General features: G+C 45.4%; 1 protein-coding gene across 6 annotated transcripts in view; it reads left to right on the top strand.

The window, feature by feature from the left end:
* The window catches only part of dgkz (diacylglycerol kinase zeta), a 549,506-nt gene that overhangs the window by 266,851 nt on the left and 267,087 nt on the right, over window positions 1–15,568 (top strand). For 3 of the 6 annotated variants that reach the window (XM_033039210.1, XM_033039209.1, XM_033039206.1), the window contains exon 1: window positions 11,027–11,157. The exons of the other annotated variants lie outside the window; for them this stretch is intronic. The gene's annotated coding sequence lies outside the window, so the exon portion shown is untranslated. Of the gene's footprint in view, window positions 1–11,026; window positions 11,158–15,568 lie in introns of those variants that run through there. 6 annotated transcript variants of the gene reach the window in all.

The raw sequence follows: 15,568 nt of genomic DNA, 5'->3' as shown, positions 1-15,568 counted from the left end.
GAGAGTGAAGTGGAGCGGGAGAGAGGGGAGAGAAAGAGAGGTGGAGAGAGAGGGGGAGAGAGAGGAGAGGGGGGAGAGGGGGATAGAGATGCAGGGCTGCCAACTCCCATGCATTGAGCGTGAGAATCACGCATTTCACCAAATTCTCACGCTGATCACAAATTTATTTTGCTCTGTTGTGAGAAATTCTGTGATCAACGAAAATTTCAAAACTCATATCAACTGCATGGGCCGCGGGTGTTGGAAGCAGAAGCAGCGGAGGGGACAGATGCGGACGGGGAGCGGGGCTGGAGAGTGTTTTCCGGGCTGGCAAGTCGCTCACTGCAGCTCCGGCCATGGAGCAGCCTCAGTGCAAGAGTCCTGGGCCGTTGGAGGCGTCGAAGCGTTGCGCCGTTGCCGTGAGAGTCTCTGTGCCGAATTCGCCCAGGTGACCGGCATGGATCAGGCTGCGGCTCGGTGCATCCTGGAGGACAACCAGTGGCTGCTGGAAGTAAGTACCAAGCACTGGGTAGATACGGTGGAAGATAGTGGACTTCAAATGGGGGTGGTTGGTGAAAACATCCTGCTAGCCTGCTAGATTTTCACTTACTGTAACTGCAGGAAAAATGTTCCCGATGTTGGGGGCGCTCAGAACCATGGGTCACAGTTTAAGAATAAAGGGGGGGCCAGTTAGGACTGAGATGAGAACAAACTTTCTTCACGCAGAGAGTTGTGAATATGTGGAAATCTCTGCCACAGAAGGCAGTGCAGGCCAATTCACTGGATGTTTTCAAGAGAGAGTTACATTTAGTTCTTGGGGCTAACGACATCAAGGGATATGGGGAAAAAACAGGAAAGAGGTACTGATTTTAGATGAATAGCCATGATCATATTGAATGGCAGTGCTGGCTCGAAGGACCGAATGGCCTATTCCTGCACCTATTTTCTATGTTTCTATGCTTGAGTATATGGCAATAAAACTCGATCACTTGATTTTGAAGCATTCATGCATGGTGGAGGTATAATGTAGTCATAGAGTGATACAGTGTGAAAACAGGCCCACTTCGGTGCAACTTGCCCACACCCGCCAACATGTCCCAGCTACGCTACCTGCTTTTGGTCCATACCTCCAAACCTGTCCTATCCATGTATCAGTCTAACTTTTTCTTAAATGTTGGGATGGTCCCTGCCTCAACTACCTACTCTGGCAGCTTGTTCCATACACCCATCACCCTTTGTGTGGATAAAGTTACCCCTTAAAAATACTTCATACAAAAAACATTGAAATCATACTTCTACAGTGCACTAAAACATGATTTTAATACATCAAATTTCAAAATGTTCCTACCCTGGGAGGGGGGACACCCTTATTCCACACCCTCTCCCCACTCGGTTGCTCCACTCCCTTACCGGGTACCCCCAAGGCCAGTGATCAGTGATCGCACAGCCTCCCCCCTTTCAAAAACGCTCCAATCCAATTTAAAGCATATATATTGCATTCAAGTGTAAGTTAAAAGACTCGTTACAGTATGCACCATATTGCACAATTTCAAGCTGAAAAATGCAAATGTTCCGTACCAATGGGAGGGGGACACTCTCCCCCCCCCCCCCCCCCAGGTCGCTATACTCCCTGGGGTTTGGTCTCTCGCAATTTCTCACTTCCAACTCTCACCCAATGTTGGCAGCCCTGTAATGTCCCTGGTACCTGGTAACAGCTGTCCTGTTCTTGGGCGTCTGGATTCAGTGGCTAGTTACATTGGCATTTGACTTGCCTCTCAGATGTCGTTTCTCCTTCCCTATCCTTGTAGTAATTCACAATCTAGCTGTTGACATTGCTCCTAATTTCCCAAGCTGGCTTTTGGCTTGTCAAAACACCTGTACCGTCTGCTTTTGTTTTATTCCGTCCGATTTTAAAGCATTATTTTTGTGTACTACTTCCAGCTGTTCAGCTGGACGTCTGCAATGCATATAATCACTGAAAGAGGGCATTAACCTTGTTCAGTGTTGACAAACAGCTGCAAATGAGATTTATCCCTTGCCTTTCAACATTCCCTGTTGCCAAGATGCAGCAAGCTGTTTATCATATCAATCATTTTCCTGATCTGTCAACGGAATCTGAAATATCTACTTAAAATAAATGGAAATTAAAACAACAGCAAATTCTGGAAACAGAAAATGCCAGAAAAACTCAGCAGATCAGGCAGCAGCTGTGGAAAGAGAAACTGAGTTAACGTTTCCAGTTGCAGACTTCTGGCAGAACTGAGAAACGGAGAAAATTAAACGGGTTTTAAATTGCGGAGAAGATGGGGCAAGGAATGGATAGGATTGATGGCAGCCTCTGCCTCCAGTCTGTCTGGTGTTATGTCTTTTTTTAATTTTTAGTCAGTTTTAAAAGTTTTGGAGATTTCTTTAAATTCTCTATGTGGGGGAGGGGGATAGGTTAAGGGGGAAACCGTTTCCCAGTCACTTCATGGCAAGGACGCGACTATTCTCTGAGTCGCATCCTCGCCCCACTCCTCGCGGCCTACCACCTGGATTGGAGCGGCCTTTCCTGCCGGAGACCCGGACCAGAGCTTCAACAGCGGCGGCGCAGCGCTGGATACATCGCGGAGCGGGCGATTGCTTACCTGGATCGCCGTTGAAGCTCCGGAGTGTTGGGCCGCTGCTTCAACATCGGAGCTGTGGTCTGCAGAGCTTCCAGTTCGGCGGACGCTAACTTCAACATCGCAGAGTCCTGGGACCCTTTGCCGAGGGCCGCCGGCATTGAATCTCCGCCCAGCGCGGCCTGTGGACTTCGGGAGCGGCGGACTCTGGTAGAAGGTGGCCGATTCGGATGTCCAAGCCGCTGAGGATGTCCTCCAGTCCCGACGTCGGACTTCCATCACCCCGGCGAGCGGGCCTGAATATCGGGCCACCCGTAGCGGCGACAGCGGGGGGTTCGGGGGCCCCCCTGACCACAGGAGGACAACAGAGGAGGCTGACTGAATTTTGGAGCCTTCCCTCACAAAACTTTAATTCCACTGTGTGGGTATGTCTGTGTTAAAGACTATCGTGTTCTGTGCTCTTTATTATTCATATGGTTGTATGGCGACCACACATTTCACTGTACCAATTGGTACATATGACAAATAAATGTATCTTGTATCTTGTATAAAGGGAATATCTCTGGGGAGGCCAGGGTTGCTGTGGGGATAAGTGGTCAATGGGTTAATGGCAGCAATTGGGGTGTAATGCAAAGGAGTGTAAAAGATAGCGAAATATAAGGGCTGTGGGATATGCTAGTATAACAGTCTGTGTAAACATTGAGAGAAAAACTGAGATGACTTACTGGAGAAATGTTCAGTTCCATACAGACGGAGAAGGTGAGTAATCGGCTGCTAAATTTAATACTGTGTCCAGAGGCTGCAGCATGCTCCAAAGGAAGATGAAATGCTGTTCATCAAAATTGTGTCAGTGCTGGAGTAACTCATTGTAACAGTGCTGGAGGCCATGGGCAGGTTCAGAGTGGAGGAGAGAAATAAAAGGATAGCCAACGAGAAGTTTAGGGTCCAGCAGACAGAACGCAGATGAGCTAAAGAGCATTAATTTGCTCTGCATATACTTTGTTCATTGTAAGAGAAGACCACAAAAAATAACTGCTCTTTTGTCATCCCACTGACTTGTTTTAAATCTCTCTCATCCTCTCAACACCACTACCCTCCCATCAAGGTGCTGAACTCTTACTGGTATTGAATTCCCAGCAGATGGTGTTGGGCAGGCAAAAGACTGAAGTTGCTGGAAATGTGGAAATTAAATAGAAAATGTTGGAAATATTCAGGAGGTCAGACAGCATCTGTGGAGAGAGAAGCAGTGGGTTGGCGTCCTTGCATCAAAACCAGCCTGTTTTTAAATTGGACGTGGATTAGGGGAATAAAAGGAATATGTGTGGTATGATGGGCACAAAACAAGACCAAATGATACAAAAAGTTATGGTGCTGGTGAGCTAATTGAAGATGATATACCTGGAGGAGCTGCACATGGAAGAAATGAATGCGAACAGGGGAGAGTATAAAATGCAACAACACTGTGAGGTACAGAGCACTACATTTTCTGGATATCTGAAATAAAAGACTAGTGGGAAAGCCCTGCAGGTCAGACAGCAGCCTCTGTCGAGAGAGGAAAGCTGAGAAATGTTCCAGGCAATGACATTATCAGCAACCTAGTCATGATACCACCTGGTCGGCCTGGTTATCTGAAATTGTTGAAAACTCAGTGGAGATGCTTTCTCAGTAATTTCTGAGATGTTTTCAGCCAAACACAATCTCTCCCAATGCAGAGAATCAGGGACCTAGGCTTAGGTGAGGAAGCCAGCCAGCTCGAGGTCAGAGGCCTGGAGTCAATAACAGTCAGCAGAGATGCCCGATAACTTTTATAGATGCCTTCTGTGGTTGAAATTGCCAAGTTCACTAGTTCACGAGATGCTGGCTGATCGAAATGATTAGGGTTCTGGATCTGAAACATTGCTTTTTTTTCCACAGCTAATGCCTGACTTACTGAGTATTTTCTGTTTTAATTTTGGATCTAGTCAAGAGTCATGAGTGTTTTATTGTTGACGGTGGATATGCAATGGAAGACATTTAAAGACTGCATGGATGAACTACAAAAATTGTTCATCCCAGTTTGGCAAAAGAATAAATCAGGGAAGGTAGTGCATCCGTGGATAACAAGGGAAATCAGGGATAGTATCAAAGCGAAGGATGATGCGTACAAATTAGCCAGAAAAAGCAGCATACCGGAGGACTGGGAGAAATTCAGAGACCAGCAGAGGAGGACAAAGGCTTAATTAGGAAAGGAAAAACTAGATTATGAAAGAAAACTGGCAGGGAACATAAAAACTGACTGCAAAGTTTTTATAGATATGTGAAAGAAAGAGATTAGTTAAAACAATGTAGGTCCCTTGCAGTCAGAAAGGGTGAGTTGATCATGGGGAACAAGGATATGGCGAACCAATTGAATAACTACTTTGGTTCCGTCTTCACTAAGGAAGACATAAATAATCTGCCGGAAATAGCAGGGGACCGCGGGTCAAAGGAGTTGGAGAATTGAGTGAAATCCAGGTTAGCCGGGAAGTGGTGTTGGGTAAATTAAATGGATTAAAGGCCGATAAATCCCCAGGGCCAGATAGGCTGCATCCCAGAGTACTTAAGGAAGTAGCTCCCGAAATAGTGGATGCATTAGTAATAATCTTTCAAAACTCTTTAGATTCTGGAGTAGTTCCTGAGGATTGGCGGGTAGCAAACGTAACCCCACTTTTTAAGAAGGGAGGGAGAGAGGAAAACGGGGAATTACAGACAGTTAGTCTAACATCGGTAGTGGGGAAATGCTAGAGTCAGTTATTAAAGATGGGATAGCAGCAATTTGGAAAGTGGTGAAATCATTGGACAAAGTCAGCATGGATTTACAAAAGGTAAATCATGTCTGACGAATATTATAGAATTTTTCGAGGATGTAACTAGTAGCGTGGATAGGGGAGAACCAGTGGATGTGGTGTATCTGGACTTCCAGAAGGCTTTCGACAAGGTCCCACATAAGAGATTAGTTTACAAACTTAAAGCACATGGCATTGGGGGTTCAGTATTGATGTGGATAGAGAACTGGCTGGCAAACAGGAAGCAAAGAGTAGGAGTAAACGGGTCCTTTTCACAATGGCAGGCAGTGACTAGTGGGGTACCGCAAGGCTCAGTGCTGGGACCCCAGCTATTTACAATATATATTAATGATCTGGATGAGGGAATTGAAGGCAATATCTCCAAGTTTGCGGATGACACTAAGCTGGGGGGCAGTGTTAGCTGTGAGGAGGATGCTAGGAGACTGCAAGGTGACTTGGATAGGCTGGGTGAGTGGGCAAATGTTTGGCAGATGCAGTATAATGTGGATAAATGTGAGGTTATCCATTTTGGTGGCAAAAACAGGAAAGCAGACTTATCTAAATGGTGGCCGACTAGGAAAAGGGGAGATGCAGCGAGACCTGGGTGTCATGGTACACCAGTCATTGAAAGTGGGCATGCAGGTGCAGCAGGCAGTGAAGAAAGCGAATGGTATGTTAGCTTTCATAGCAAAAGGATTTGAGTATAGGAGCAGGGAGGTTCTACTACAGTTGTACAGGGTCTTGGTGAGACCACACCTGGAGTATTGCATACAGTTTTGGTCTCCAAATCTGAGGAAGGACATTATTGCCATAGAGGGAGTGCAGAGAAGGTTCACCAGACTGATTCCTGGGATGTCAGGACTGTCTTATGAAGAAAGACTGGATAGACTTGGTTTATACTCTCTAGAATTTAGGAGATTGAGAGGGGATCTTATAGAAACTTACAAAATTCTTAAGGGGTTGGACAGGCTAGATGCAGGAAGATTGCTCCCGATGTTGGGGAAGTCCAGGACAAGGGGTCACAGCTTAAGGATAAGGGGGAAATCCTTTAAAACCGAGATGAGAAGAACTTTTTTCACACAGAGAGTGGTGAATCTCTGGAACTCCCTGCCACAGAGGGTAGTCGAGGCCAGTTCATTGGCTATATTTAAGAGGGAGTTAGATGTGGCCCTTGTGGCTAAGGGGATCAGAGGGTATGGAGAGAAGGCAGGTACGGGATACTGAGTTGGATGATCAGCCATGATCATATTGAATGGCGGTGCAGGCTCGAAGGGCCGAATGGCCTACTCCTGCACCTAATTTCTATGTTTCTATGTTTCTATGTTTCACGAGATGCTGGCTGATCGAAATTATTAGGGTTCTGGATCTGAAACATTGCTTTTTTTTCCACAGCTAATGCCTGACTTACTGAGTATTTTCTGTTTTAATTTTGGATCTAGTCAAGAGTCATGAGTGTTTTATTGTCAAATGTCCCAGATAGAACAATGACATTCTTACCTGCTGCAGCACAACAGAATATGTAATCATAATAAATAATATAACAAAAACTCAGAAAAAAAAGAACAAACAATAACAGCGCAATAATAATAATAATAATGGTAGTCTATTGTAGTTCATAGCTTATGTGGTTGTAGTTTTACTAGCTTGATGGCTGTAGGGAAGAAGCTGTTCCTGAACCTGGACGTTACAGTTCTCAGGCTCCTGTACCTTCTTCCCGATGGCAGTGGTGAGATGAGTGCCTGGCCAGGATGGTGTGGGTCTTTGATGATGTTGGCTGTCATTTTGAGGCAGCGACTATGATAGATCCCTTCGGTGGTGAGGAGGTCAGAGCCGGTGACGGCCTGGGCAGTGGTCACAACTTTTTGCAGAGTTTACAACTAGTTAGGGTTGTTTGTGAAGATGTCTCCATCCCTTGCTCATCTCTGGAGAAGGGTCCCTGACCGAAACGTCACCTATCCAATGTTATCTTGATTGTCACGTGTACCAGGTGCAGTGGAATACATTTATTTTTGCATAGTGTTCAAGAAGGAACTGCAGATGCTGGAATATCGAAGGTACACAAAAATGCTGGAGAAACTCAGCGGGTGCAGCAGCATCTATGGAGCGAAGGAAATAGGCGACGTTTCGGGCCGAAACCCTTCTTCAGACGGATGGGGGGTGGGGGGGGGGGGGGGGGGGGGGGGGGGGGGAGAAGGAAGGAAAAAGGGAGGAGGAGGAGCCCGAGGGCGGGGGGATGGGAGGAGACTATTTTTGCAGAGTGCTCATCAAAACTATACATAACCATAATCACCCCGGTCAGTACAGCACTGAGGCCATGTCCATGATGTCTAGAGATGCTGCCTGACCAACTGAGTTACTCCAGCACTTGTGTATTTTTCCCCCTAACCACCTATCCTACCTTACATCCCTCCCACTTCTCTTATGGTGGCATCAATAGCGGTGCTTACACTGCGTCCAATTTACCCCCCCCCCCCCCTCCTCTAAACTCCCACCTTTCCCACTTGTGTGCAGAACACCACATATGCTGGAGGTCTGATATACAGACCCAAGACTCGGGGTGTGTCGGAAGGAATTGCAGATGTGTGGGAAAGAACCGAAGATAGACACAAACATGCTGCAGTAACTCAGCGGGACAGGCAGCCGGAACGTCACCCGTTCCTTCTCTCCAGAGATGCAGAGATGATGCCTGACCCGCTGAGTTACTCCAGCACTCTGTGTCTATCTCAAGACTCAGTAGTCAGGCAGCATCCACCAGGGAAAGTGTTGACCTTTGAGTAAAGCTGAAATATGCTGGAGATAAAGAAGGTCGAACTTTTCCCAGCCACATAAAAGGCCCTCGACTTGAATCTTTAACTTTGTTTCTCTCTTCAGGAATGTTGCTTGGGTTGCTGAGTATTCCCAGCACTTTTGAAGTTTCTGCTGTCTCTCTCTCTCTCTCATTTACAGCATGCGTTTCTATTCATCTCTTCGAGCAAGCCGCTATGAAGAATGGTCTCGACTGGAAACGTCACCCATTCCTTCTCTCCAGATATCCCGCTGAGTTACTCCAGCATGTTGTGTCTATCTTCGCTTTAAATCAGCATCTGCTGTGCCTTCCTACACATGACATTTCCTTATGTGGTTCCGTGCTGGATTTGGGGCAACGGCACTCCCGCCAAGAGCATCAATTTTGTTGACCTCCATTGCGCTGCTGCTCTGACCCCGCTGTTTTATTCCAAGGGAAAACGGCTGTGATTGAAGCCATTCGTGCTTCTGTTGCGTGTGATCTTTATGTTCCCAAACAACCGCCTGGTCAATTAAGAGTCGCTGCTGTCTTTTCTCAAGACCCGCGCCAGCTCCTCCGAGTGGAGCCTCTGAATATTCAGCAGGAGAGAGACAGAGAGAGATTCAGCCGAATGAGATTGGATTTCGTTTAGTTAGAGAGTCAGCGCGGAAACTGGCACTTCGGCCCATCGAGTCCCACCCCGCACATTAAGCTACACACACCAGGGACAATTTACACTGATATCAAGAATACAAACCCAAGCCAATTAACCTACAAACGTGTACGTCTTTGGGGTGTGGGAGGAAACCGAAGCTGCAAGCGCTTGTAGCAACTCAACCTTGCCGCCCAGAAGGAGTGGACTTTAGCCGCTTTGCAAGAGAACGCCGATTTTTTGTTTGTTGGGCGTTAGCAATGCCTTAACGCTAAATAAACATCCACCCCGAGCTCTGCATGTTTATAGTCATTGCTTTCTGAGATATCTTGGTGGTCAGAGTGCAACTCGGTTCTGGATTCTGCAACCAAACGGTGTGCTAGTAAAAAATCGGATCCCTCCTGTCTGACTCTTCCACGTTATTCAATACTGGAGAGCGTCATGTTCCTTGTACCTACCTGCCTTAAATCACGTCCAATGGGACAGTAATTGGAGTTAGTGCCATACAACATGGAAACGGCCCCTTCGGCTCACCTTGTCCATGCCAACCATCAAGTTCTATCTATACATTGTGTCATATTTTATTCATACATCCTTATGATATGGAGAAGGCCATTCGACCTAAATGGGCCTATGCCGATTCTCAAGATCAGTCTGAAGAAGGGTTTCGACCCGAAACGTCACCCATTCCTTCTCTCCAGAGATGCTGCTCATCCCGCTGAGTTACTCCAGCATTTTGTGTCTACCCTCGATAGATGCTACCTGACTCACTGAGTTCGTCCAGCACTTTGTGTTTTACATAGAAACATAGAAAATAGGTCCAGGAGTAGGCCATTCGGCCCTTCGAGCCTGCACCGCCATTCGATATGATCATGGCTGATCATCCAACTCAGTATCCCATCCCTGCCTCCTCTCCATACCCGCTGATCCCTTTAGCCACAAGGGCCACATCTAACTCCCTCTGGCCTCAACTACCTTCTGTGGCAGAGAATTCGACAGATTCACCACTCTCTGTAAAAAAATGATTTTCTCATCTCGGTCCTAAAAGTCTTCCCTCTTAAACTGTGACCCCCCAACATCGGGAATACTCTGTTTAAGAAGGAACTGCAGATGCTGGAAAATCGAAGGTACACAAAAGAGCTGGAGAAACTCAGCGGGTGCAGCAGCATCTATGGAGCGAAGGAAATAGGCAACGTTTCGGGCCGAAACCCTTCTCCAGCTTTTTTGTGTACCATCGGGAATAATCTTCCTGCATCTAGGCTGCCCAACCCCTTAATAATTTTGTAAGTTTCTATAAGATCCCCCCTCAATCTTCTAAATTCTTGCTGAAGATTCCAGCACCTGCAGTTCCTTGTGCCTCAGATCTGTCCCATTCCCCGATTTATTTTTCCCACCGACCTATTCTCTCACACATCATTCTCCTGCCACCTACTTACACCAGTACTTGGTGTAGCCGATACCTGCAAACATACCTTGCAACCAGACGCTTAGACTTGTTTGTCGATCGATCGGAAGTGCGGAGGCCAATTGTAGGAATAATGATACGAAGCCAAGCCCGGACTTGCATTCGGATCTGAGATCTGGCTGCGGGAAGCTAAAGTGAATTCTGAGTTTGTGCACTCCCTTTCACAGCGTGTCCCATTATTTTTGGGACTAATTCCACTCTCATGGCGTTTTCTGTATATCAATTTTGAGTGTTTGTGTCTTTCAAAAGTTAAACCCACAAAGTAACAACTCTGGAAATGACAAGCCTTGGGAATACTTGAGAATATTGTTCAAACGTAGCAGCCTTTGTGTATGTGTGTGTATGTGTGTGAGAGTGGTATACAACCCAGAGGAAGGGGGTACACAAAATGCTGGCGTAACTCAGCGGGACAGGCACCATCTCTGGATAGAATGAATGGGTGATGTTTCGGGTCGAGACCTTTCTTCAGACTGTCTCGACCCGAAACATCGCCCATTCCTTCTCTCCAGAGATGCTGCCTGCCCTGCTGAGTTATTCCAGCTCTTTGTGTATATATCTTCGGGTTAAACCAGCATCCGCAGTTCCTTCCTACACAAGAGGAATAGAAAGTGGCCACGGGATCGGTATTGCCCATTATGGTGGTTGTGGCGATGCGTCCAACCGAGCGAGACTCTGTTGAATAATCTGCACTTAGAAACCTGGCCAGTGGGAGCGCAGCAGCTCAACGGAGGAAGTGACTGCACACAGTTGATAGCGTTACTCGGCTTCCACTGGGGCAAACTGTCCCTCTTACAGCCTTGGTTGTACTATTCGTCTTTATCTCAGGACAGCCATCAAGTGTGTACCGAAGGATTATTAATCTGCAGCCAACCTCTCTCTGTGGCAATCAGGTCGTATTTCAATAGTTTCTTGTCTTATCTTGTTATCTTGTTTGTGATAGAATGGGACGGCTTGTTTTTATTCACGTTTCCTCTTCGAGGTGAAACAACTTTTCATCTGTCAATATTTTCAGTTATTTACTTTCTCGCGAAAGCTTTCGATTTTAAACCTCTGTTAGTTGGTTAAAACTTTATTTTTTGCCGGGGGGGGGGGGGGGGGGGTCCAGCCGGTTTTTAAGTGTTAAATGTCAAGTGTTTAACGTTTGAGTCGGAAACTTAAAAAAAAAAATGTTCATTAACTTCACGCAGTGCTGTCCATGTACATAAATCTTCAAGAGGGGAGGGGGAGGGTCAGGTATGGTGTGTTTAGCAAGATGCCTGCTTCTATCCCACTACCTTAGTTGGGCAGATCAAGTTGTTAGATTCACACATTTCTCCACATTTTCCAACCAATCCGTTAACGTTTTCAGTTAACGTGGGTTATCCGAGTTTACATTTATTATCTTAAAGGTCACAACTAATGAAGAAACCGCTGCTAAATAAAACTTTCGAAGCCGCCTGAACCAGCCCACAGGGCAGCAGTCGTGTTAACAGCCCCAACATTAAATGTATGTGCTGAAGCTGAAATGACCCATTATATTTACTCAGCCATTCCTGTCGTGATTAGCATGGTGTCAAGGAAGATAATTACAACTCATTTTTGAAAACTAAACCAAAAAAATAAGTTTTATGCTGCGAATCCACCATCATGTGAGAGTTGGCAACGTTGTTTAACGTGGTATTTTGAGATACCAAGTGGTCTAAATCAGAAAGGGATTCATTCCTCCCCTTGTTGGTTGCATGGCCGGTATGTGTTGGTGCAAAGCGCGGACATCCCTTTCTTACACCTTTATCATGTTTTGTTCAACAAAAATGCAAAACACGCCCAACTGAAGACCGGGTCGCTGACTAAATCGGGATCTGCCCCCCAAAATAGGAACTGTTCTTCGGATGCATATGGCAATTTGCATTTGATTAACCTTGAACTTGAGATGTTTGTACAGTACGCGTTGCATGATGTTAAAAGAAAACAAAGTCGTGTACTCTTCGTGTGCAGGGGGTTTGCACCGCGCGTAACCCAAGGCTCGCTGCCTTCGCGCGTCCCTCCTACTTCCACGTGCGGGAGCGCGCCCTGTGCGCGTGCACGACGCGGGTGCACTGCGGGCGAGGACGCGCATCGCTAGTTAACGTGGGCTCACTTCGCTCAGTGCCAGCAGTAACACCGACAGCAGCTCTGGTATTGTCACGCCGTAGTGGCGCCTCGCCCTCTTGTACTTCACAGATTAGATTGTGAGATTGCAGATACATTTCTCTGAATTAATGGCAACATAAGTTTTTAAAAGAACTTGGGTTTAGAATGTATCAAGTGCCTGAGTTAACATTGAGCTAAAGATAGAAAAGGCACTGATAAGGGTTTCGACAGGAGATTGATTCAAATTTCATAAGCAGGCCTTGTTGTGAAGATGGAAGTAGGCAGTTTACTCAAGAAGCAAGAGTGTTTAATTGTCTTATGTACTCAAACGAACAATGAAATTCTTACTTGCAACAGCATAACAGGTCTGTAACACAATACCCATAGGTAATATAAAATAAACAAAACATCTATATGTTAATAACCGCAATGCACATGTGAAAATGTCAGAAGTCATTCACGCAACCAAGGAAATGACAGAACAGTTAAACGAGTACTTTGGTCTTCTGTCTTCACCAAGGAAGACACAAACAATCTCCTGGAGATATTAGGGGACTGAGGATCTAGTGGTAGGGAGGAACTGAAGGGAATCCACATTAGTGTTAGATAACCTGTTGGGACTGAGGCAGATAAACCCCCAGGACCTGATGGGCTGCATCCCAGAGTACTCAAGGAGGTAGCTCTAAAAATCATGGACGGGATCGGTCAAAGTCAGCATGGATTTATGAAAGGGAAATCATGCTTGACTAATCTTTTGGATTTTATTTTAGGGTATAACAAGTAGAATGGAGAAGGGAGAGCCAGTGGATGTGGCGTATCTGGACTTTCAAAAAACCTTTGACAAGGTCCCACACAAGAGATTAGTGTGCAAAATTAAAGCACATGATATTGGGGGTAGGGTATTGACATGGATGGTTGGCAGACATGAAGCAAAGAGTAGGAATTAACAGGTCCTTTTCAGAATGGCAGGCAGTGACTAGTGGGGTGCTGCAAGGTTCAGTGCTGGGACCCTAGTTGGTTACAATATATATTAATGATTTAGATGAGGGAATTAACATCTCTAAGTTTGCAGATGACACAAAGCTGGGTGGCAGTGTGAGCTGTGAGGAGGATTGCTATGAGGCCGCAGGGTGACTTGGATAGATTGGGTGAGTGGGTAGAAGCATGGCAGATGCAGTATATAATGTGATAAATGTGAGGATAGCAAGAACAGGAAGGCAGATTATTATCTGAATGGTGTCAGATTAGGAGATGGGGAGGTGCAATATGGCCTGGGCGTGCTTGTACATCCGTCACTGAAAGTAAGCATGTAGGTACAGCAGGCAGTGAAGAAAGCTAAAGTTGGCCTTCATTGTGAGAGGATTTGAGTTTAGGAGCAAGGAGGGCCCCGGTGACACCACACCTGGAGTATTGTGTGCAATATTGGTCTCCTAATTTGAGGAAAGACATTATTGCTATTGAGGGAGTGCAGTGTAGGTGGCCAGGTTAATTCCCGGGATGATACTGTACTGTTTGATGACATGCTGTATGATGGAAAAAATGGGTCAACTGGGCTTGTATTTGCTGGAATTTAGAAGGATGAGAGGGTATCTTATGGAAACATATACAATTCTTAGAGCATTGGACAGGGTTGATGCAGGAAAAATGTTCTCGATCTTGGGGGAGTCCAGAACCTGGGGTCACAATTAAGAATAAGGGGTAGGCCATTTAGGACTGAGACTTTTTCCACACAGAGAGCTGTGAATCTGTGGAATTCTCTGCCACAGAAGGTAATGGAGGCCAATTCACTGGATGTTTTCAAGAGAGAGTTAGATTTAGCTCTTAGGGCTAAGGGAATCAAGGGATATGGGGAAAAAGCCGGAACAGGGTACTGATTTTGGATGATCGTCCATGATAATATTGAATGTCAGTGCTGGCTCGATGGGCCGAATGGCCTACTGCTGCACCTATTTTCTATGTTTCTATGTTTGTAACTCTACAGCTTCGATAACAACATTATTAATAACTCCTGAAATGAGTGGGTTAGCATATGATGAGCGTTTGATAGCATTGGGCCTCTACTCGCTGGAGTTTCAAAGGTTGAGGGTGGGACCTCATTGAAGCTTACAGAATAACGAGGCATAGATAGTGAATGTGGAAAGGATGTTTCACTTTCCACTGGTGGGAGAGTCTAGGACCAGAGGTCATAGCCTCAGAATTAAAGGGTGCTCTTTTAGAAAGGGGTTGAGGAGGAACTTCTTCAGGCAGAGAGTAGTTAATCTGTGGAACTCATTGCCACAAAGGGCTGTGGAGGCCAAGTCAGTGGATATTTTTAAGGCAGAGATAGACAAATTCTTGTTTGGAACGGTTGTCAATGGTCATGGGGAGAAGGCAGAAAATGGGATTAGGTTGCAGAGATCAGCCATGATTGAATGGCAGAGTAAACTCAATGGGTCGAATGGCCTAATTCTACACCTACAACTTGAGAGCATGCCACGATTATGTCGTTAATAAAACCAATAGCTGGATTATTCATTATCACCAAAGAGTTGATCAGGAGGCACTGAGAACAATCTGCACTGAGGAAACGGAAAGGTATTATTCAAAAGTGTCAGATGGATGTTTATTTTAAACACTCAATTTAAAATGTGAAAGGGTACTATGGGTAGCTACACATTAACCACTGTATGGGAATTCATGTTATTGAAAATCTATAATGTAATGGAATTGCAAAGTAGGTTTTTTGATATCCAGAAAATGAATTTAACTTGTCAAAGAGAAATATATCTTTGTTTTCACCTGGGAAGTTCTGGCTGCAAGTTATACAACAATGTGGTTTGATATTTTGTAATCACAGGAGATGTTTGCTTAAAGTGACCGTATACAGTGCCCTCCATAATGTTTGGGACAAAGACCCATCATTTATTTATTTTCCTCTGTACTCCACAATTTGAGATTTGTAATAGAAAGAAAATCACATATGGATAAAGTATTTATTGTCAAATTTTAACAAAGACCATTGTTATACATTTTGGTTTCACCATGTAGAAATTACAGCAGTGTTTATACATAGTCTCCCCATTTCAGGGCACCATAATGTTTGGGACACAGCAATGTCATGTAAATGAAAGTAGGCATGTTTAGTATTTTGTTGCATATACTGTGCATGCAATGACTGCTTGAAGTCTGCGATTCATGGACATTACCAGATGC

This window comes from Amblyraja radiata, chromosome 20 (genome assembly GCF_010909765.2).
Source record: "Amblyraja radiata isolate CabotCenter1 chromosome 20, sAmbRad1.1.pri, whole genome shotgun sequence".
In the NCBI taxonomy this organism is placed as follows: domain Eukaryota; kingdom Metazoa; phylum Chordata; class Chondrichthyes; order Rajiformes; family Rajidae; genus Amblyraja; species Amblyraja radiata.
Note: the sequence above shows the minus strand (reverse complement) of the source record. Positions and strands in the feature narration are given on the sequence as shown.